Here is a 20,909-nt window from a genome sequence, read left to right on the forward strand (position 1 = left end):
CGTCCCTTGGTGTGTCACAGTGACAGAGTGGGGTCAGTCTGCTCTTCCCAGGGTGCATTAGATTGACAGAGTGGGGTCAGTCTGCTCTTCCCTGGATGGGTTACATTGACTGAGTGCAGTAAGTCTGCTCTTACCAGCGTCTGTTACATTGACAGAGTGGGGTCAGTCTGCTCTTCCCTGGGTTTGTTACATTGACAGAGAGGGGTCAGACTGCTCTTCCCTGGGTGTGTTTCAGTAACAGAGTGGGGTCAGTCTGCTCTTCCCAGGGTGTGTTACATTGACAGATTGGGGTCAGTCTGCTGTTCCCTGGGTGTGTTACTTTGACAGTGTGGGGTCAGTCTGCTCTTCCCTGGGTGCGTGACATTGACAGCGTGGGGTCAGTCTGCTGTTCCCTGGGTGTGTTACATTGACAGAGTGGGGTCTGTCTGCTCTTCCCTGGGTGTGTTACATTGACAGAGAGGGGTCCGTCTGCTCTTCCCTGGATGTGTTACATTGAATGTGTGGGGTCAGTCTGCTCTTCCCTGGGTGTGTTACATTGACACAGTGGGGTCAGTCTGCTCTTCCCTGGGTGAGTTACAGTGACAGAGTGGGGTCAGTCTGCTCTTCCCTGGGTGTGTTACATTGACAGAGAGGGGTCAGTCTGCTCTTCCCTGGGTGTGTTACAATGACAGAGTGGGGTCAGTCTGCTCTTCCTTGGGTGTTTTACATTGACAGTGTGCGGTCAGTCTGCTCTTCCCTGGGTGCGTGACATTGACAGAGTGGGGTCAGTCTGCTCTTCCCTGGGTGTGTTACATTGACAGTGTGCGGTCAGTCTGCTCTTCCCTGGGTGCGTGACATTGACAGAGTGGGGTCAGTCTGCTCTTCCCTGGGTGTGTTACATTGACAGAGTGGGGTCAGTCTGCTCTTCCCTGGGTGTGTTACATTGAGAGAGAGGGGTCAGTCTGCTCTTCCCTGGATGTGTTACATTGAATGTGTGGGGTCAGTCTGCTCTTCCCTGGGTGTGTTACATCGACACAGTGGGGTCAGTCTGCTCTTCCCTGGGTGTGTTACATTGACAGTGTGCGGTCAGTCTGCTCTTCCCTGGGTGCGTGACATTGACAGCGTGGGGTCAGTCTGCTGTTCCCTGGGTGTGTTACATTGACAGAGTGGGGTCTGTCTGCTCTTCCCTGGGTGTGTTACATTGACAGAGAGGGGTCCGTCTGCTCTTCCCTGGATGTGTTACATTGAATGTGTGGGGTCAGTCTGCTCTTCCCTGGGTGTGTTACATTGACACAGTGGGGTCAGTCTGCTCTTCCCTGGGTGTGTTACAGTGACAGAGTGGGGTCAGTCTGCTCTTCCCTGGGTGTGTTACATTGACAGAGAGGGGTCAGTCTGCTCTTCCCTGGGTGTGTTACAATGACAGAGTGGGGTCAGTCTGCTCTTCCTTGGGTGTTTTACATTGACAGTGTGCGGTCAGTCTGCTCTTCCCTGGGTGCGTGACATTGACAGAGTGGGGTCAGTCTGCTCTTCCCTGGGTGTGTTAAATTGACAGAGTGGGGTCAGTCTGCTCTTCCCTGGGTGTGTTACTTTGACAGTGTGCGGTCAGTCTGCTCTTCCCTGGGTGCGTGACATTGACAGAGTGGGGTCAGTCTGCTCTTCCCTGGGTGTGTTACATTGACAGAGTGGGGTCAGTCTGCTCTTCCCTGGGTGTGTTACATTGAGAGAGACGGGTCAGTCTGCTCTTCCGTGGATGTGTTACATTGAATGTGTGGGGTCAGTCTGCTCTTCCCTGGGTGTGTTACATTGACACAGTGGGGTCAGTCTGCTCTTCCCAGGGTGTGTTACATTGACAGTGTGCGGTCAGTCTGCTCTTCCCTGGGTGCGTGACATTGACACAGTGGGGTCAATCTGCTCTTCCCTGGGTGTGTTACATTGACAGTGTGCGGTCAGTCTGCTCTTCCCTGGGTGCGTGACATTGACAGAGTGGGGTCAGTCTGCTCTTCCCTGGGTGTGTTACATTGACAGAGTGGGGTCAGTCTGCTCTTCCCTGGGTGTGTTACATTGACAGAGAGTGGTCAGTCTGCTCTTCCCTGGATGTGTTACTTTGAATGTGTGGGGTCAGTCTGATCTTCCCTGGGTGTGTTAGGTTGACACAGTGGGGTCAGTCTGCTCTTCCCTGGGTGTGTTACATTGACAGAGTGCGGTCAGTCTGCTCTTCCCTGGGTGCGTGACATTGACAGAGTGGGGTCAGTCTGCTCTTCCCTGAGTGTGTTACATTGAAAGAGTGGGGTCAGTCTGCTCTTCCCTGGGTGTGTTACATTGACAGAGTGGGGTTAGTCTGCTCTTCCCTGGGTATGTTACATTGACCTAGCCAGGTCAATCTTCTGTTCCCTGGGTGTGTTACATTGACAGAGGGGGCTCAGTCTGCTCTTCCCTGGGTGTGTTACATTGACAGAATGAGGTCAGTCTGCTCTTCCCTAGGTGTGTTACAATGACAGAGAGGGGTCAGTCTGCTCTTCCCTGGGTGTGTTACAATGACAGAGTTGGGTCAGTCTGCTCTTCCCAGAATGTGTTACATTGACAGAGTTGGGTCAGTCTGATCTTCCCTGGGTGTGAAACGTTGACAGAAAGGGGTCAGTCTGCTCTTCCCTGGGTGTTTTACATTGACAGAGTGGGGTCAGTCTGCTCTTCCCTGGGTCTGTTACATTGACAGAGTGGGGTCAGTCTGATCTTCCCTGGGTGTGAAACGTTGACAGAAAGGGGTCAGTCTGCTCTTCCCTGGGTGTTTTACATTGACAGAGTGGGGTCAGTCTGCTCTTCCCTGGGTCTGTTACATTGACAGAGTGGGGTCAGTCTGCTCTTCCCTGGGTGTGTTACATTGACAGAGTGAGGTCAGTCTGCTCTTCCCTGGGTGTGTTACATTGACAGAGTGGGGTCAGTCTCCTCTTCACTGGGTGTCTTACATTGACAGAGTGGGGTCAGTCTGCCCTTCCCAGGGTGTGTTTACATTGACAGAGTGGGGTCAGTCTGCTCTTCCCAGGGTGTGTTACATTGACAGAGTGTGGTCCGTCTGCTCTTCCCTGGGTGTGTTACATTGACAAAGTGGGATCAGTCTACTCTTCCCTGCGTGTGTTACTTTGACAGAGTGCGGTCAGTGTGCTCTTCACAGGGTGTGTTACATTGACAGAGTGGGGTCAGTCTGCTCCTCCGAGTGTGTGTTACATTGACAGAGTGGGGTCAGTCTGCTCTTCCTTGGGTGTGTTTCATTGACAGAGTGGGGTCAGTCTACCCTTCCCTGGGCGTGTTACATTGACAGAGTGGGGTCAGTCTGCTCGTCCCTTGGTGTGTCACAGTGACAGAGTGGGGTCAGTCTGCTCTTCCCAGGGTGCATTAGATTGACAGAGTGGGGTCAGTCTGCTCTTCCCTGGATGGGTTACATTGACTGAGTGCAGTAAGTCTGCTCTTACCAGCGTCTGTTACATTGACAGAGTGGGGTCAGTCTGCTCTTCCCTGGGTTTGTTACATTGACAGAGAGGGGTCAGACTGCTCTTCCCTGGGTGTGTTTCAGTAACAGAGTGGGGTCAGTCTGCTCTTCCCAGGGTGTGTTACATTGACAGATTGGGGTCAGTCTGCTGTTCCCTGGGTGTGTTACTTTGACAGTGTGGGGTCAGTCTGCTCTTCCCTGGGTGCGTGACATTGACAGCGTGGGGTCAGTCTGCTGTTCCCTGGGTGTGTTACATTGACAGAGTGGGGTCTGTCTGCTCTTCCCTGGGTGTGTTACATTGACAGAGAGGGGTCCGTCTGCTCTTCCCTGGATGTGTTACATTGAATGTGTGGGGTCAGTCTGCTCTTCCCTGGGTGTGTTACATTGACACAGTGGGGTCAGTCTGCTCTTCCCTGGGTGAGTTACAGTGACAGAGTGGGGTCAGTCTGCTCTTCCCTGGGTGTGTTACATTGACAGAGAGGGGTCAGTCTGCTCTTCCCTGGGTGTGTTACAATGACAGAGTGGGGTCAGTCTGCTCTTCCTTGGGTGTTTTACATTGACAGTGTGCGGTCAGTCTGCTCTTCCCTGGGTGCGTGACATTGACAGAGTGGGGTCAGTCTGCTCTTCCCTGGGTGTGTTACATTGACAGTGTGCGGTCAGTCTGCTCTTCCCTGGGTGCGTGACATTGACAGAGTGGGGTCAGTCTGCTCTTCCCTGGGTGTGTTACATTGACAGAGTGGGGTCAGTCTGCTCTTCCCTGGGTGTGTTACATTGAGAGAGAGGGGTCAGTCTGCTCTTCCCTGGATGTGTTACATTGAATGTGTGGGGTCAGTCTGCTCTTCCCTGGGTGTGTTACATCGACACAGTGGGGTCAGTCTGCTCTTCCCTGGGTGTGTTACATTGACAGTGTGCGGTCAGTCTGCTCTTCCCTGGGTGCGTGACATTGACAGCGTGGGGTCAGTCTGCTGTTCCCTGGGTGTGTTACATTGACAGAGTGGGGTCTGTCTGCTCTTCCCTGGGTGTGTTACATTGACAGAGAGGGGTCCGTCTGCTCTTCCCTGGATGTGTTACATTGAATGTGTGGGGTCAGTCTGCTCTTCCCTGGGTGTGTTACATTGACACAGTGGGGTCAGTCTGCTCGTCCCTGGGTGTGTTACAGTGACAGAGTGGGGTCAGTCTGCTCTTCCCTGGGTGTGTTACATTGACAGAGAGGGGTCAGTCTGCTCTTCCCTGGGTGTGTTACAATGACAGAGTGGGGTCAGTCTGCTCTTCCTTGGGTGTTTTACATTGACAGTGTGCGGTCAGTCTGCTCTTCCCTGGGTGCGTGACATTGACAGAGTGGGGTCAGTCTGCTCTTCCCTGGGTGTGTTAAATTGACAGAGTGGGGTCAGTCTGCTCTTCCCTGGGTGTGTTACTTTGACAGTGTGCGGTCAGTCTGCTCTTCCCTGGGTGCGTGACATTGACAGAGTGGGGTCAGTCTGCTCTTCCCTGGGTGTGTTACATTGACAGAGTGGGGTCAGTCTGCTCTTCCCTGGGTGTGTTACATTGAGAGAGACGGGTCAGTCTGCTCTTCCGTGGATGTGTTACATTGAATGTGTGGGGTCAGTCTGCTCTTCCCTGGGTGTGTTACATTGACACAGTGGGGTCAGTCTGCTCTTCCCAGGGTGTGTTACATTGACAGTGTGCGGTCAGTCTGCTCTTCCCTGGGTGCGTGACATTGACAGAGTGGGGTCAGTCTGCTCTTCCCTGGGTGTGTTACATTGACAGAGTGGGGTCAGTCTGCTCTTCCCTGGGTGTGTTACATTGACAGAGAGTGGTCAGTCTGCTCTTCCCTGGATGTGTTACTTTGAATGTGTGGGGTCAGTCTGATCTTCCCTGGGTGTGTTAGGTTGACACAGTGCGGTCAGTCTGCTCTTCCCTGTGTGCGTGACATTGACAGAGTGGGGTCAGTCTGCTCTTCCCTGAGTGTGTTACATTGAAAGAGTGGGGTCAGTCTGCTCTTCCCTGGGTGTGTTACATTGACAGAGTGGGGTTAGTCTGCTCTTCCCTGGGTATGTTACATTGACCTAGCCAGGTCAATCTTCTGTTCCCTGGGTGTGTTACATTGACAGAGGGGGCTCAGTCTGCTCTTCCCTGGGTGTGTTACATTGACAGAATGAGGTCAGTCTGCTCTTCCCTAGGTGTGTTACAATGACAGAGAGGGGTCAGTCTGCTCTTCCCTGGGTGTGTTACAATGACAGAGTTGGGTCAGTCTGCTCTTCCCAGAATGTGTTACATTGACAGAGTTGGGTCAGTCTGATCTTCCCTGGGTGTGAAACGTTGACAGAAAGGGGTCAGTCTGCTCTTCCCTGGGTGTTTTACATTGACAGAGTGGGCTCAGTCTGCTCTTCCCTGGGTCTGTTACATTGACAGAGTGGGGTCAGTCTGCTCTTCCCTGGGTGCGTGACATTGACAGCGTGGGGTCAGTCTGCTGTTCCCTGGGTATGTTACATTGACAGAGTGGGGTCTGTCTGCTCTTCCCTGGGTGTGTTACACTGACAGAGAGGGGTCAGTCTGCTCTTCCCTGGATGTGTTACATTGAATGTGTGGGGTCAGTCTGCTCTTCCCTGGGTGTGTTACATTGACACAGTGGGGTCAGTCTGCTCTTCCCTGGGTGTGTTACAGTGACAGAGTGGGGTCAGTCTGCTCTTCCCTGGGTGCGTGACATTGACAGAGTGGGGTCAGTCTGCTCTTCCCTGGGTGTGTTACATTGAAAGAGTGGGGTCAGTCTGCTCTTCCCTGGGTGTGTTACATTGACAGAGTGGGGTTAGTCTGCTCTTCCCTGGGTATGTTACATTGACCTAGCCAGGTCAATCTTCTGTTCCCTGGGTGTGTTACATTGACAGAGGGGGCTCAGTCTGCTCTTCCCTGGGTGTGTTACATTGACAGAATGAGGTCAGTCTGCTCTTCCCTAGGTGTGTTACAATGACAGAGAGGGGTCAGTCTGCTCTTCCCTGGGTGTGTTACAATGACAGAGTTGGGTCAGTCTGCTCTTCCCAGAATGTGTTACATTGACAGAGTTGGGTCAGTCTGATCTTCCCTGGGTGTGAAACGTTGACAGAAAGGGGTCAGTCTGCTCTTCCCTGGGTGTTTTACATTGACAGAGTGGGGTCAGTCTGCTCTTCCCTGGGTCTGTTACATTGACAGAGTGGGGTCAGTCTGCTCTTCCCTGGGTGCGTGACATTGACAGCGTGGGGTCAGTCTGCTGTTCCCTGGGTATGTTACATTGACAGAGTGGGGTCTGTCTGCTCTTCCCTGGGTGTGTTACATTGACAGAGAGGGGTCAGTCTGCTCTTCCCTGGATGTGTTACATTGAATGTGTGGGGTCAGTCTGCTCTTCCCTGGGTGTGTTACATTGACACAGTGGGGTCAGTCTGCTCTTCCCTGGGTGTGTTACAGTGACAGAGTGGGGTCAGTCTGCTCTTCCATGGGTGTTTTACATTGACAGCGTGCGGTCAGTCTGTCTTCCCTGGGTGCGTGACATTGACAGAGTGGGGTCAGTATGCTCTTCCCTGGGTGTGTTACATTGACAGTGTGCGGTCAGTCTGCTCTTCCCTGGGTGCGTGACATTGTCAGAGTGGGGTCAGTCTGCTCTTCCCTGGGTGTGTTACATTGACAGAGTGGGGTCAGTCTGCTCTTCCCTGGGTGTGTTACATTGAGAGAGAGGGGTCAGTCTGCTCTTCCCTGGATGTGTTACATTGAATGTGTGGGGTCAGTCTGCTCTTCCCTGGGTGTGTTACATTGACACAGTGGTGTCAGTCTGCTCTTCCCTGGGTGTGTTACATTGACAGTGTGCGGTCAGTCTGCTCTTCCCTGGGTGCGTGACATTGACACAGTGGGGTCAATCTGCTCTTCCCTGGGTGTGTTACATTGACAGTGTGCGGTCAGTCTACTCTTCCCTGCGTGCGTGACATTGACAGAGTGGGGTCAGTCTGCTCTTCCCTGGGTGTGTTACATTGACAGAGTGGGGTCAGTCTGCTCTTCCCTGGGTGTGTTACATTGACAGAGTGCGGTCAGTCTGCTCTTCCCTGGGTGCGTGACATTGACAGAGTGGGGTCAGTCTGCTCTTCCCTGGGTGTGTTACATTGAATGTGTGGGGTCAGTCTGCTCTTCCTTGGGTGTGTTACATTGACAGACTGGGGTCAGTCTACTCTTCCCGCGGTGTGTTACATTGACAGAGTGAGGTCAGTCTGCTCTTCCCTGGGTGAGTTACATTGACAGGGTGGGGTCAGTCTGCTCTCCCCTGGGTGTGATACATTGACAGAGTGGGGTCAGACTGCTATTCCCTGAGTATGTTACATTGACAGAGTGGGGTCAGTCTGCCCTTCCCTGGTTGTGTTACATTCACAGAGTGGGGTCAGTCTGCTCTTCCCTGGGTGTGTTACATTGATAGAGTGGGGTCTGTCTGCTCTTCCCTGGGTGCGTTATATTGACAGGGTGGGGTCAGTCTGCTCTTCCCTGGGTGAGTTACACGGAGGGAGAGGGGTCAGTCTGCTCTTCCCTGGGTGTGTTACAAGGACAGAACGGTGTCTGTCTGCTCTTCCCTGGGTGTGTTACATTGACAGAGTGGGGTCAGTCTGCTCTCCCCTGGGTGTCTGACATTGACAGAGTGGGGTCAGTCTGTTCTTCCCTGGGTGTGTTACATTGACAGAATGGGGTCAGTCTGCTCTTCCCTGGGTGGGTTACATTGACAGAGTGGGGTCAGTCTGCTCTTCCCTGGGTCTGTTACATTGACAGAGTTGGGTAAATCTGCTCTTCCCTGGGTGTGTTACATTGAAAGTATGGGGTCAGTCTGCTCTTCCCTGGGTGTGTTACATTGACACAGTGGGATCAATCTTCTCTTCCCTGGGTGTGTTCCATTGACAGAGTGCGGTCAGTCTGCTCTTCCCTGGGTGCGTGACATTGACAGAGTGGGGTCTGTCTGCTCTTCCCTGGGTGTGTTACATTGACAGAGTGGGGTTAGTCTGCTCTTCCCTGGGTATGTTACATTGACCGAATGAGGTCAATCTTCTGTTCCCTGGGTGAGTTACATTGACAGAGAGGGGTCAGTCTGCTCTTCCCTGGCTGTGTTACAATGACAGAGTGGGGTCAGACTGCTCTTCCCGCGGTATGTTACATTGACAGAGTGAGGTAAGTCTGCTCTTCCCTGGGTGTGTTTACATTGACAGAGTGGGGTCAGTCTGCTCTTCCCTGCGTGTGTTACATTGACAGAGTGGGGTTAGTCTGCTCTTCCCTGGGTATGTTACATTGACCTAGCCAGGTCAATCTTCTGTTCCCTGGGTGTGTTACATTGACAGAGGGGGCTCAGTCTGCTCTTCCCTGGGTGTGTTACATTGACAGAGTGAGATCAGTCTGCTCTTCCCTGGGTGTGTTACAATGACAGAGAGGTGACAGTCTGCTCTTCACTGGGTGTAATACAATGACAGAGTTGGGTCAGTCTGCTCTTCCCAGAATGTGTTACATTGACAGAGTTGGGTCAGTCTGATCTTCCCTGGGTGTGAAACGTTGACAGAAAGGGGTCAGTCTGCTCTTCCCTGGGTGTTTTACATTGACAGAGTGGGGTCAGTCTGCTCTTCCCTGGGTGTGTTACATTGACAGAGTGGGGTCAGTCTCCTCTTCACTGGGTGTCTTACATTGACAGAGTGGGGTCAGTCTGCTCTTCCCTGGGTGTGTTTACATTGACAGAGTGGGGTCAGTCTGCTCTTCCCAGGGTGTGTTACATTGACAGAGTGGGGTCCGTCTGCTCTTCCCTGGGTGTGTTACATTGACAGAGTGGGGTCAGTCTACTCTTCCCTGGGTGTGTTTACATTGACAGAGTGGGGTCAGTCTGCTCTTCCCAGGGTGTGTTACATTGACAGAGTGGGGTCCGTCTGCTCTTCCCTGGGTGTGTTACATTGAGAGAGTGGGGTCAGTCTACTCTTCCCTGCGTGTGGTACTTTGACAGAGTGCGGTCAGTGTGCTCTTCCCAGGGTGTGTTACATTGACAGAGTGGGGTCAGTCTGCTCCTCCCAGTGTGTGTTACATTGACAGAGTGGGGTCAGTCTACCCTTCCCTGGGCGTGTTACATTGACAGAGTGGGGTCAGTCTGCTCGTCACTTGGTGTGTCACAGTGACAGAGTGGGGTCAGTCTGCTCTTCCCAGGGTGCATTAGATTGACAGAGTAGGGTCAGTCTGCTCTTCCCAGAATGTGTTACATTGACAGAGTTGGGTCAGTCTGATCTTCCCTGGGTGTGAAACGTTGACAGAAAGGGGTCAGTCTGCTCTTCCCTGGGTGTTTTACATTGACAGAGTAGGGTCCGTCTGCTCTTCCCAGAATGTGTTACATTGACAGAGTGGGGTCAGTCTGCTCTTCCCTGGGTGTGTTACATTGACAGAGTGAGGTCAGTCTGCTCTTCCCTGGGTGTGTTACATTGACAGAGTGGGGTCAGTCTCCTCTTCACTGGGTGTCTTACATTGACAGAGTGGGGTCAGTCTGCTCTTCCCAGGGTGTGTTTACATTGACAGAGTGGGGTCAGTCTGCTCTTCCCAGGGTGTGTTACATTGACAGAGTGGGGTCCGTCTGCTCTTCCCTGGGTGTGTTACATTGACAGAGTGGGATCAGTCTACTCTTCTCTGCGTGTGTTACTTTGACAGAGTGCGGTCAGTGTGCTCTTCCCAGGGTGTGTTACATTGACAGAGTGGGGTCAGTCTGCTCCTCCCAGTGTGTGTTACATTGACAGAGTGGGGTCAGTCTGCTCTTCCTTGGGTGCGTTTCATTGACAGAGTGGGGTCAGTCTACCCTTCCCTGGGCGTGTTACATTGACAGAGTGGGGTCAGTCTGCTCGTCCCTTGGTGTGTCACAGTGACAGAGTGGGGTCAGTCTGCTCTTCCCAGGGTGCATTAGTTTGACAGAGTGGGGTCAGTCTGCTCTTCCCTGGATGGGTTACATTGACTGAGTGCAGTCAGTCTGCTCTTACCAGCGTCTGTTACATTGACAGAGTGGGGTCAGTCTGCTCTACCCTGGGTTTGTTACATTGACAGAGTGGGGTCAGACTGCTCTTCCCTGCGTGTGTTACAGTAACAGAGTGGGGTCAGTCTGCTCTTCCCAGGGTGTGTTACATTGACAGATTGGGGTCAGTCTCCTGTTCCCTGGGTGTGTTACTTTGACAGGGTGGGGTCAGTCTGCTCTTCCCTGGGTGCGTGACATTGACAGCGTGGGGTCAGTCTGCTGTTCCCTGGGTGTGTTACATTGACAGAGTGGGGTCTGTCTGCTCTTCCCTGGGTGTGTTACATTGACAGAGAGGGGTCCGTCTGCTCTTCCCTGGATGTGTTACATTGAATGTGTGGGGTCAGTCTGCTCTTCCCTGGGTGTGTTACATTGACACTGTGGGGTCAGTCTGCTCTTCCCTGGGTGTGTTACAGTGACAGAGTGGCGTCAGTCTGCTCTTCCCTGGGTGTGTTACATTGACAGAGAGGGGTCAGTCTGCTCTTCCCTGGGTGTGTTACAATGACAGAGTGGGGTCAGTCTGCTCTTCCTTGGGTGTTTTACATTGACAGTGTGCGGTCAGTCTGCTCTTCCCTGGGTGCGTGACATTGACAGAGTGGGGTCAGTCTGCTCTTCCCTGGGTGTGTTACATTGACAGTGTGCGGTCAGTCTGCTCTTCCCTGGGTGCGTGACATTGACAGAGTGTGGTCAGTCTGCTCTTCCCTGGGTGTGTTACATTGACAGAGTGGGGTCAGTCTGCTCTTCCCTGGGTGTGTTACATTGAGAGAGAGGGGTCAGTCTGCTCTTCCCTGGATGTGTTACATTGAATGTGTGGGGTCAGTCTGCTCTTCCCTGGGTGTGTTACATTGACAGAGTGGGGTCAGTCTGCTCGTACCTTGGTGTGTCACAGTGACAGAGTGGGGTCAGTCTGCTCTTCCCAGGGTGCATTAGATTGACAGAGTGGGGTCAGTCTGCTCTTCCCTGGATGGGTTACATTGACTGAGTGCAGTCAGTCTGCTCTTACCAGCGTCTGTTACATTGACAGAGTGGGGTCAGTCTGCTCTTCCCTGGGTTTGTTACATTGACAGAGTGGGGTCAGACTGCTCTTCCCTGTGTGTGTTCCAGTAACAGAGTGGGGTCAGTCTGCTCTTCCCAGGGTGTGTTACATTGACAGATTGGGGTCAGTCTGCTGTTCCCTGGGTGTGTTACTTTGACAGGGTGGGGTCAGTCTGCTCTTCCCTGGGTGCTTGACATTGACAGCGTGCGGTCAGTCTGCTGTTCCCTGGGCGTGTTACATTGACAGAGTGGGGTCTGTCTGCTCTTCCCTGGGTGCGTTACATTGACAGTGTGCGGTCAGTCTGCTCTTCCCTGGGTGCGTGACATTGACACAGTGGGGTCAATCTGCTCTTCCCTGGGTGTGTTACATTGACAGAGTGGGGTCAGTCTGCTCTTCCCTGGGTGTGTTACATTGCCAGAGTGGTGTCAGTTAGTTCTTCCCTGGGAGTGTTACATTGACAGAGAGTGGTCAGTCTGCTCATCCCTGGGTGTGTTACATTGGCAGAGAGGGGTCAGTCTGCACTTCCCTGGGTGTGTTACATTGACCGAGTGGAGTCAGTCTGCTCTTCCCTGGCTGGGTTATATTGGCAGAGTGGGGTCAGTCTACTCTTCCCTGGGTGTGTTTCATTGACAGAGGAGGGTCAGTCTGCTCTTTCCTGGGTGTGTTACATTGACAGAGTGGGGTCAGTCTGCTCTTCCCTTCATGTGTTACATTGACAGAGTGGGGTCAGTCTGCTCTTCCCTGGGTGTGTTACATTGACAGAGTGGGGTCAGCGTGCACTTCCCTGGGTGTTTTAAATTGACAGAGTGGGGTCAGTCTGCTCTTCCCTGGGAGTGTTACATTGACAGAGTGGGGTCAGTCTGCTGTTCCCTGGGTGTGTTCATTTGACAGGGTGGGGTCAGTCTGCTCTTCCCTAGGTGTGTGACATTGACAGCGTGGGGTCAGTCTGCTGTTCCCTGGGTGTGTTACATTGACAGAGTGGGGTCAGTCCGCTCTTCCCTGGGTGTGTTACATTGACAGAGAGGGGTCCGTCTGCTCTTCCCTGGATGTGTTACATTGAATGTGTGGGGTCAGTCTGCTCTTCCCTGGGTGTGTTACATTGACAGTGTGCGGTCAGTCTGCTCTTCCCTGGGTGCGTGACATTGACAGAGTGTGGTCAGTCTGCTCTTCCCTGGGTGTGTTACATTGACAGAGTGGGGTCAGTCTGCTCTTCCCTGGGTGTGTTACATTGAGAGAGAGGGGTCAGTCTGCTCTTCCCTGGATGTGTTACATTGAATGTGTGGGGTCAGTCTGCTCTTCCCTGGGTGTGTTACATTGACAGAGTGGGGTCAGTCTGCTCGTACCTTGGTGTGTCACAGTGACAGAGTGGGGTCAGTCTGCTCTTCCCAGGGTGCATTAGATTGACAGAGTGGGGTCAGTCTGCTCTTCCCTGGATGGGTTACATTGACTGAGTGCAGTCAGTCTGCTCTTACCAGCGTCTGTTACATTGACAGAGTGGGGTCAGTCTGCTCTTCCCTGGGTTTGTTACATTGACAGAGTGGGGTCAGACTGCTCTTCCCTGTGTGTGTTCCAGTAACAGAGTGGGGTCAGTCTGCTCTTCCCAGGGTGTGTTACATTGACAGATTGGGGTCAGTCTGCTGTTCCCTGGGTGTGTTACTTTGACAGGGTGGGGTCAGTCTGCTCTTCCCTGGGTGCTTGACATTGACAGCGTGCGGTCAGTCTGCTGTTCCCTGGGCGTGTTACATTGACAGAGTGGGGTCTGTCTGCTCTTCCCTGGGTGCGTTACATTGACAGTGTGCGGTCAGTCTGCTCTTCCCTGGGTGCGTGACATTGACACAGTGGGGTCAATCTGCTCTTCCCTGGGTGTGTTACATTGACAGAGTGGGGTCAGTCTGCTCTTCCCTGGGTGTGTTACATTGCCAGAGTGGTGTCAGTTAGTTCTTCCCTGGGAGTGTTACATTGACAGAGAGTGGTCAGTCTGCTCATCCCTGGGTGTGTTACATTGGCAGAGAGGGGTCAGTCTGCACTTCCCTGGGTGTGTTACATTGACCGAGTGGAGTCAGTCTGCTCTTCCCTGGCTGGGTTATATTGGCAGAGTGGGGTCAGTCTACTCTTCCCTGGGTGTGTTTCATTGACAGAGGAGGGTCAGTCTGCTCTTTCCTGGGTGTGTTACATTGACAGAGTGGGGTCAGTCTGCTCTTCCCTTCATGTGTTACATTGACAGAGTGGGGTCAGTCTGCTCTTCCCTGGGTGTGTTACATTGACAGAGTGGGGTCAGCGTGCACTTCCCTGGGTGTTTTAAATTGACAGAGTGGGGTCAGTCTGCTCTTCCCTGGGAGTGTTACATTGACAGAGTGGGGTCAGTCTGCTGTTCCCTGGGTGTGTTCATTTGACAGGGTGGGGTCAGTCTGCTCTTCCCTAGGTGTGTGACATTGACAGCGTGGGGTCAGTCTGCTGTTCCCTGGGTGTGTTACATTGACAGAGTGGGGTCAGTCCGCTCTTCCCTGGGTGTGTTACATTGACAGAGAGGGGTCAGTCTGCTCTTCCCTGGATTTGTTACATTGAACGTGTGGGGTCAGTCTGCTCTTCCCTGGGTGTGTTACATTGACACAGTGGGGTCAGTCTGCTCTTCCCTGGGTGTGTTACAGTGACAGAGTGGGGTCAGTCTGCTCTTCCCTGGGTGTGTTACATTGACAGAGAGGGGTCAGTCTGCTCTTCCCTGGGTGTGTTACAATGACAGAGTGGGGTCAGTCTGCTCTTCCTTGGGTGTTTTACATTGACAGTGTGCGGTCAGTCTGCTCTTCCCTGGGTGCGAGACATTGACAGAGTGGGGTCAGTCTGCTCTTCCCTGGGTGTGTTACATTGACAGTGTGCGGTCAGTCTGCTCTTCCCTGGGTGCGTGACTTTGACTGAGTGGGGTCAGTCTGCTCTTCACTGGGTGTGTTACATTGACAGAGTGGGGTCAGTCTGCTCTTCCCTGGGTGTGTTACATAGAGAGAGAGGGGTCAGTCTGCTCTTCCCTGGATGTGTTACATTGAATGTGTGGGGTCAGTCTGCTCTTCCCTGGGTGTGTTACATTGACACAGTGGGGTCCGTCTGCTCTTCCATGAGTGTGTTACATTGACAGTGTGCGGTCAGTCTGCTCTTCCCTGGGTGCGTGACATTGACACAGTGGGGACAATCTACTCTTCCCTGGGTGTGTTACATTGACAGTGTGCGGTAAGTCTGCTCTTCCCTGGGTGCGTGACATTGACAGAGTGGGGTCAGTCTGCTCTTCCCTGGGTGTGTTACATTGACAGAGAGGGGTCAGTCTGCTCTTCCCTGGATGTGTTACATTGAATGTGTGGGGTCAGTCTGCTCTTCCCTGGGTGTGTTACATTGACACAGTGGGGTCAGTCTGCTCTTCCCTGGGTGTGTTACATTGACAGAGTGCGGTCAGTCTGCTCTTCCCTGGGTGCGTGACATTGACAGAGTGGCGTCAGTCTGCTCTTCCCTGGGTGTGTTACATTGACAGAGTGGGGTCAGTCTGCTCTTCCCTGGGTGTGTTACATTGACAGAGTGGGGTTAGTCTGCTCTTCCCTGGGTATGTTACATTGACCTAGCCAGGTCAATCTTCTGTTCCCTGGGTGTGTTACATTGACAGAGGGGGCTCAGTCTGCTCTTCCCTGGGTGTGTTACATTGACAGAGTGAGATCAGTCTGCTCTTCCCTGGGTGTGTTACAATGACAGAGAGGTGTCAGTCTGCTCTTCACTGGGTGTAATACAATGACAGAGTAGGGTCAGTCTGCTCTTCCCAGAATGTGTTACATTGACAGAGTTGGGTCAGTCTGATCTTCCCTGGGTGTGAAACGTTGACAGAAAGGGGTCAGTCTGCTCTTCCCTGGGTGTTTTACATTGACAGAGTGGGGTCAGTCTGCTCTTCCCTGAGTGTGTTACATTGACAGAGTGGGGTCAGTCTCCTCTTCACTGGGTGTCTTACATTGACAGAGTGGGGTCAGTCTGCTCTTCCCTGGGTGTGTTTACATTGACAGAGTGGGGTCAGTCTGCTCTTCCCAGGGTGTGTTACATTGACAGAGTGGGGTCCGTCTGCTCTTCCCTGGGTGTGTTACATTGACAGAGTGGGTTCAGTCTACTCTTCGCTGGGTGTGTTTACATTGACAGAGTGGGGTCAGTCTGCTCTTCCCAGGGTGTGTTACATTGACAGAGTGGGGTCCGTCTGCTCTTCCCTGGGTGTGTTACATTGACAGAGTGGGGTCAGTCTACTCTTCCCTGCGTGTGGTACTTTGACAGAGTGCGGTCAGTGTGCTCTTCCCAGGGTGTGTTACATTGACAGAGTGGGGTCAGTCTGCTCCTCCCAGTTTGTGTTACATTGACAGAGTGGGGTCAGTCTGCTCCTCCTTGGGTGTGTTTCATTGACAGAGTGGGGTGAGTCTACCCTTCCCTGGGCGTGTTACATTGACAGAGTGGGGTCAGTCTGCTCGTCCCTTGGTGTGTCACAGTGACAGAGTGGGATCAGTCTGCTCTTCCCAGGGTGCATTAGATTGACAGAGTGGGGTCAGTCTGCTCTTCCCAGAATGTGTTACATTGACAGAGTTGGGTCAGTCTGATCTTCCCTGGGTGTGAAACGTTGACAGAAAGGGGTCAGTCTGCTCTTCCCTGGGTGTTTTACATTGACAGAGTGGGGTCAATCTGCTCTTCCCTGGGTCTGTTACATTGACAGAGTGGGGTCAGTCTGCTCTTCCCTGGGTGTGTTACATTGACAGAGTGAGGTCAGTCTGCTCTTCCCTGGGTGTGTTACATTGACAGAGTGGGGTCAGTCTCCTCTTCACTGGGTGTCTTACATTGACAGAGTGGGGTCAGTCTGCCCTTCCCAGGGTGTGTTTACATTGACAGAGTGGGGTCAGTCTGCTCTTCCCAGGGTGTGTTACATTGACAGAGTGGGGTCCGTCTGCTCTTCCCTGGGTGTGTTACATTGACAGAGTGGGATCAGTTTACTCTTCCCTGCGTGTGTTACTTTGACAGAGTGCGGTCAGTGTGCTCTTCCCAGGGTGTGTTACATTGACAGAGTGGGGTCAGTCTGCTCCTCCCAGTGTGTGTTACATTGACAGAGTGGGGTCAGTCTGCTCTTCCTTGGGTGTGTTTCATTGACAGAGTGGGGTCAGTCTACCCTTCCCTGGGCGTGTTACATTGACAGAGTGGGGTCAGTCTGCTCGTCCCTTGGTGTGTCACAGTGACAGAGTGGGGTCAGTCTGCTCTTCCCAGGGTGCATTAGATTGACAGAGTGGGGTCAGTCTGCTCTTCCCTGGATGGGTTACATTGACTGAGTGCCGTCAGTCTGCTCTTACCAGCGTCTGTTACATTGACAGAGTGGGGTCAGTCTGCTCTTCCCTGGGTTTGTTACATTGACAGAGAGGGGTCAGACTGCTCTTCCCTGGGTGTGTTTCAGTAACAGAGTGGGGTCAGTCTGCTCTTCCCAGGGTGTGTTACATTGACAGATTGGGGTCAGTCTGCTGTTCCCTGGGTGTGTTACTTTGACAGGGTGGGGTCAGTCTGCTCTTCCCTGGGTGCGTGACATTGACAGCGTGGGGTCAGTCTGCTGTTCCCTGGGTGTGTTACATTGACAGAGTGGGGTCTGTCTGCTCTTCCATGGGTGTGTTACATTGACAGAGAGGGGTCCGTCTGCTCTTCCCTGGATGTGTTACATTGAATGTGTGGGGTCAGTCTGCTCTTCCCTGGGTGTGTTACATTGACACAGTGGGGTCAGTCTGCTCTTCCCTGGGTGTGTTACAGTGACAGAGTGGGGTCAGTCTGCTCTTCCCTGGGTGTGTTACATTGACAGAGAGGGGTCAGTCTGCTCTTCCCTGGGTGTGTTACAATGACAGAGTGGGGTCAGTCTGCTCTTCCTTGGGTGTTTTACATTGACAGTGTGCGGTCAGTCTGCTCTTCCCTGGGTGCGTGACATTGACAGAGTGGGGTCAGTCTGCTCTTCCCTGGGTGTGTTACATTGACAGTGTGCGGTCAGTCTGCTCTTCCCTGGGTGCGTGACATTGACAGAGTGGGGTCAGTCTGCTCTTCCCTGGGTTTGTTACATTGACAGAGTGGGGTCAGTCTGCTCTTCCCTGGGTGTGTTACATTGAGAGAGAGGGGGCAGTCTGCTCTTCCCTGGATGTGTTACATTGAATGTGTGGGGTCAGTCTGCTCTTCCCTGGGTGTGTTACATCGACACAGTGGGGTCAGTCTGCTCTTCCCTGGGTGTGTTACATTGACAGTGTGCGGTCAGTCTGCTCTTCCCTGGGTGCGTGACATTGACAGCGTGGGGTCAGTCTGCTGTTCCCTGGGTGTGTTACATTGACAGAGTGGGGTCTGTCTGCTCTTCCCTGGGTGTGTTACATTGACAGAGAGGGGTCCGTCTGCTCTTCCCTGGATGTGTTACATTGAATGTGTGGGGTCAGTCTGCTCTTCCCTGGGTGTGTTACATTGACACAGTGGGGTCAGTCTGCTCTTCCCTGGGTGTGTTACAGTGACAGAGTGGGGTCAGTCTGCTCTTCCCTGGGTGTGTTACATTGACAGAGAGGGGTCAGTCTGCTCTTCACTGGGTGTGTTACAATGACAGAGTGCGGTCAGTCTGCTCTTCCTTGGGTGTTTTACATTGACAGTGTGCGGTCAGTCTGCTCTTCCCTGGGTGCGTGACATTGACAGAGTGGGGTCAGTCTGCTCTTCCCTGGGTGTGTTACATTGACAGTGTGCGGTCAGTCTGCTCTTCCCTGGGTGCGTGACATTGACAGAGTGGGGTCAGTCTGCTCTTCCCTGGGTGTGTTACATTGAGAGAGACGGGTCAGTCTGCTCTTCCCTGGATGTGTTACATTGAATGTGTGGGGTCAGTCTGCTCTTCCCTGGGTGTGTTACATTGACACAGTGGGGTCAGTCTGCTCTTCCCAGGGTGTGTTACATTGACAGTGTGCGGTCAGTCTGCTCTTCCCTGGGTGCGTGACATTGACACAGTGGGGTCAATCTGCTCTTCCCTGGGTGTGTTACATTGACAGTGTGCGGTCAGTCTGCTCTTCCCTGGGTGCGTGACATTGACAGAGTGGGGTCAGTCTGCTCTTCCCTGGGTGTGTTACATTGACAGAGTGGGGTCAGTCTGCTCTTCCCTGGGTGTGTTACATTGACAGAGAGTGGTCAGTCTGCTCTTCCCTGGATGTGTTACTTTGAATGTGTGGGGTCAGTCTGATCTTCCCTGGGTGTGTTAGATTGACACAGTGGGGTCAGTCTGCTCTTCCCTGGGTGTGTTACATTGACAGAGTGCGGTCAGTCTGCTCTTCCCTGGGTGCGTGACATTGACAGAGTGGGGTCAGTCTGCTCTTCCCTGGGTGTGTTACATTGAAAGAGTGGGGTCAGTCTGCTCTTCCCTGGGTGTGTTACATTGACAGAGTGGGGTTAGTCTGCTCTTCCCTGGGTGTGTTACATTGACCTAGCCAGGTCAATCTTCTGTTCCCTGGGTGTGTTACATTGACAGAGGGGGCTCAGTCTGCTCTTCCCTGGGTGTGTTACATTGACAGAATGAGGTCAGACTGCTCTTCCCTGGGTGTGTTACAATGACAGAGAGGGGTCAGTCTGCTCTTCCCTGGGTGTGTTACAATGACAGAGTTGGGTCAGTCTGCTCTTCCCAGAATGTGTTACATTGACAGAGTTGGGTCAGTCTGATCTTCCCTGGGTGTGAAACGTTGACAGAAAGGGGTCAGTCTGCTCTTCCCTGGGTGTTTTACATTGACAGAGTGGGGTCAGTCTGCTCTTCCCTGGGTCTGTTACATTGACAGAGTGGGGTCAGTCTGCTCTTCCCTGGGTGCGTGACATTGACAGCGTGGGTTCAGTCTGCTGTTCCCTGGGTATGTTACATTGACAGAGTGGGATCTGTCTGCTCTTCCCTGGGTGTGTTACATTGACAGAGAGGGGTCAGTCTGCTCTTCCCTGGATGTGTTACATTGAATGTGTGGGGTCAGTCTGTCTTCCCTGGGTGTGTTACATTGACACAGTGGGGTCAGTCTGCTCTTCCCTGGGTGTGTTACAGTGACAGTGTGGGGTCAGTCTGCTCTTCCCTGGGTGTGTTACATTGACATAGAGGGGTCAGTCTGCTCTTCCCTGGGTGTGTTACAATGACAGAGTGGGGTCAGTCTGCTCTTCCTTGGGTGTTTTACATTGACAGCGTGCGGTCAGTCTGCTCTTCCCTGGGTGCGTGACATTGACAGAGTGGGGTCAGTCTGCTCTTCCCTGGGTGTGTTACATTGACAGTGTGCGGTCAGTCTGCTCTTCCCTGGGTGCGTGACATTGACAGAGTGGGGTCAGTCTGCTCTTCCCTGGGTGTGTTACATTGACAGAGTGGGGTCAGTCTGCTCTTCCCTGGGTGTGTTACATTGAGAGAGAGGGGTCAGTCTGCTCTTCCCTGGATGTGTTACATTGAATGTGTGGGGTCAGTCTGCTCTTCCCTGGGTGTTTTACATTGACACAGTGGGGTCAGTCTGCTCTTCCCTGGGTGTGTTAAATTGACAGTGTGCGGTCAGTCTGCTCTTCCCTGGGTGCGTGACATTGACACAGTGGGGTCAATCTGCTCTTCCCTGGGTGTGTTACATTGACAGTGTGCGGTCAGTCTACTCTTCCCTGCGTGCGTGACATTGACAGAGTGGGGTCAGTCTGCTCTTCCCTGGGTGTGTTACATTGACAGAGTGGGGTCAGTCTGCTCTTCCCTGGGTGTGTTACATTGACAGAGTGCGGTCAGTCTGCTCTTCCCTGGGTGCGTGACATTGACAGAGTGGGGTCAGTCTGCTCTTCCCTGGGTGTGTTACATTGAATGTGTGGGGTCAGTCTGCTCTTCCCTGGGTGTGTTACATTGACACAGTGGGGTCAGTCTGCTCTTCCCTGGGTGTGTTACATTGACAGAGTGCGGTCAGTCTGCTCTTCCCTGGGTGCGTGACATTGACAGAGTGGGGTCAGTCTGCTCTTCCCTGGGTGTGTTACATTGACAGAGTGGGGTCAGTCTGCTCTTCCCTGGGTGTTTTACATTGACAGAGTTGGGTTAGTCTGCTCTTCCCTGGGTATGTTACATTGACCTAGCTAGGTCAATCTTCTGTTCCCTGGGTGTGTTACATTGACAGAGGGGGCTCAGTCTGCTCTTCCCTGGGTGTGTTACATTGACAGAATAAGGTCAGTCTGCTCTTCCCTGGGTGTGTTACAATGACAGAGAGGGGTCAGTCTGCTCTTCCCTGGGTGTGTTACAATGACAGAGTTGGGTCAGTCTGCTCTTCCCAGAATGTGTTACATTGACAGAGTTGCGTCAGTCTGATCTTCCCTGGGTGAAAAAAGTTGACAGAAAGGGGTCCGTCGGCTCTTCC

Source organism: Chiloscyllium punctatum, chromosome 13, assembly GCF_047496795.1.
Source record: "Chiloscyllium punctatum isolate Juve2018m chromosome 13, sChiPun1.3, whole genome shotgun sequence".
Classification (NCBI taxonomy): Eukaryota; Metazoa; Chordata; class Chondrichthyes; order Orectolobiformes; family Hemiscylliidae; genus Chiloscyllium; species Chiloscyllium punctatum.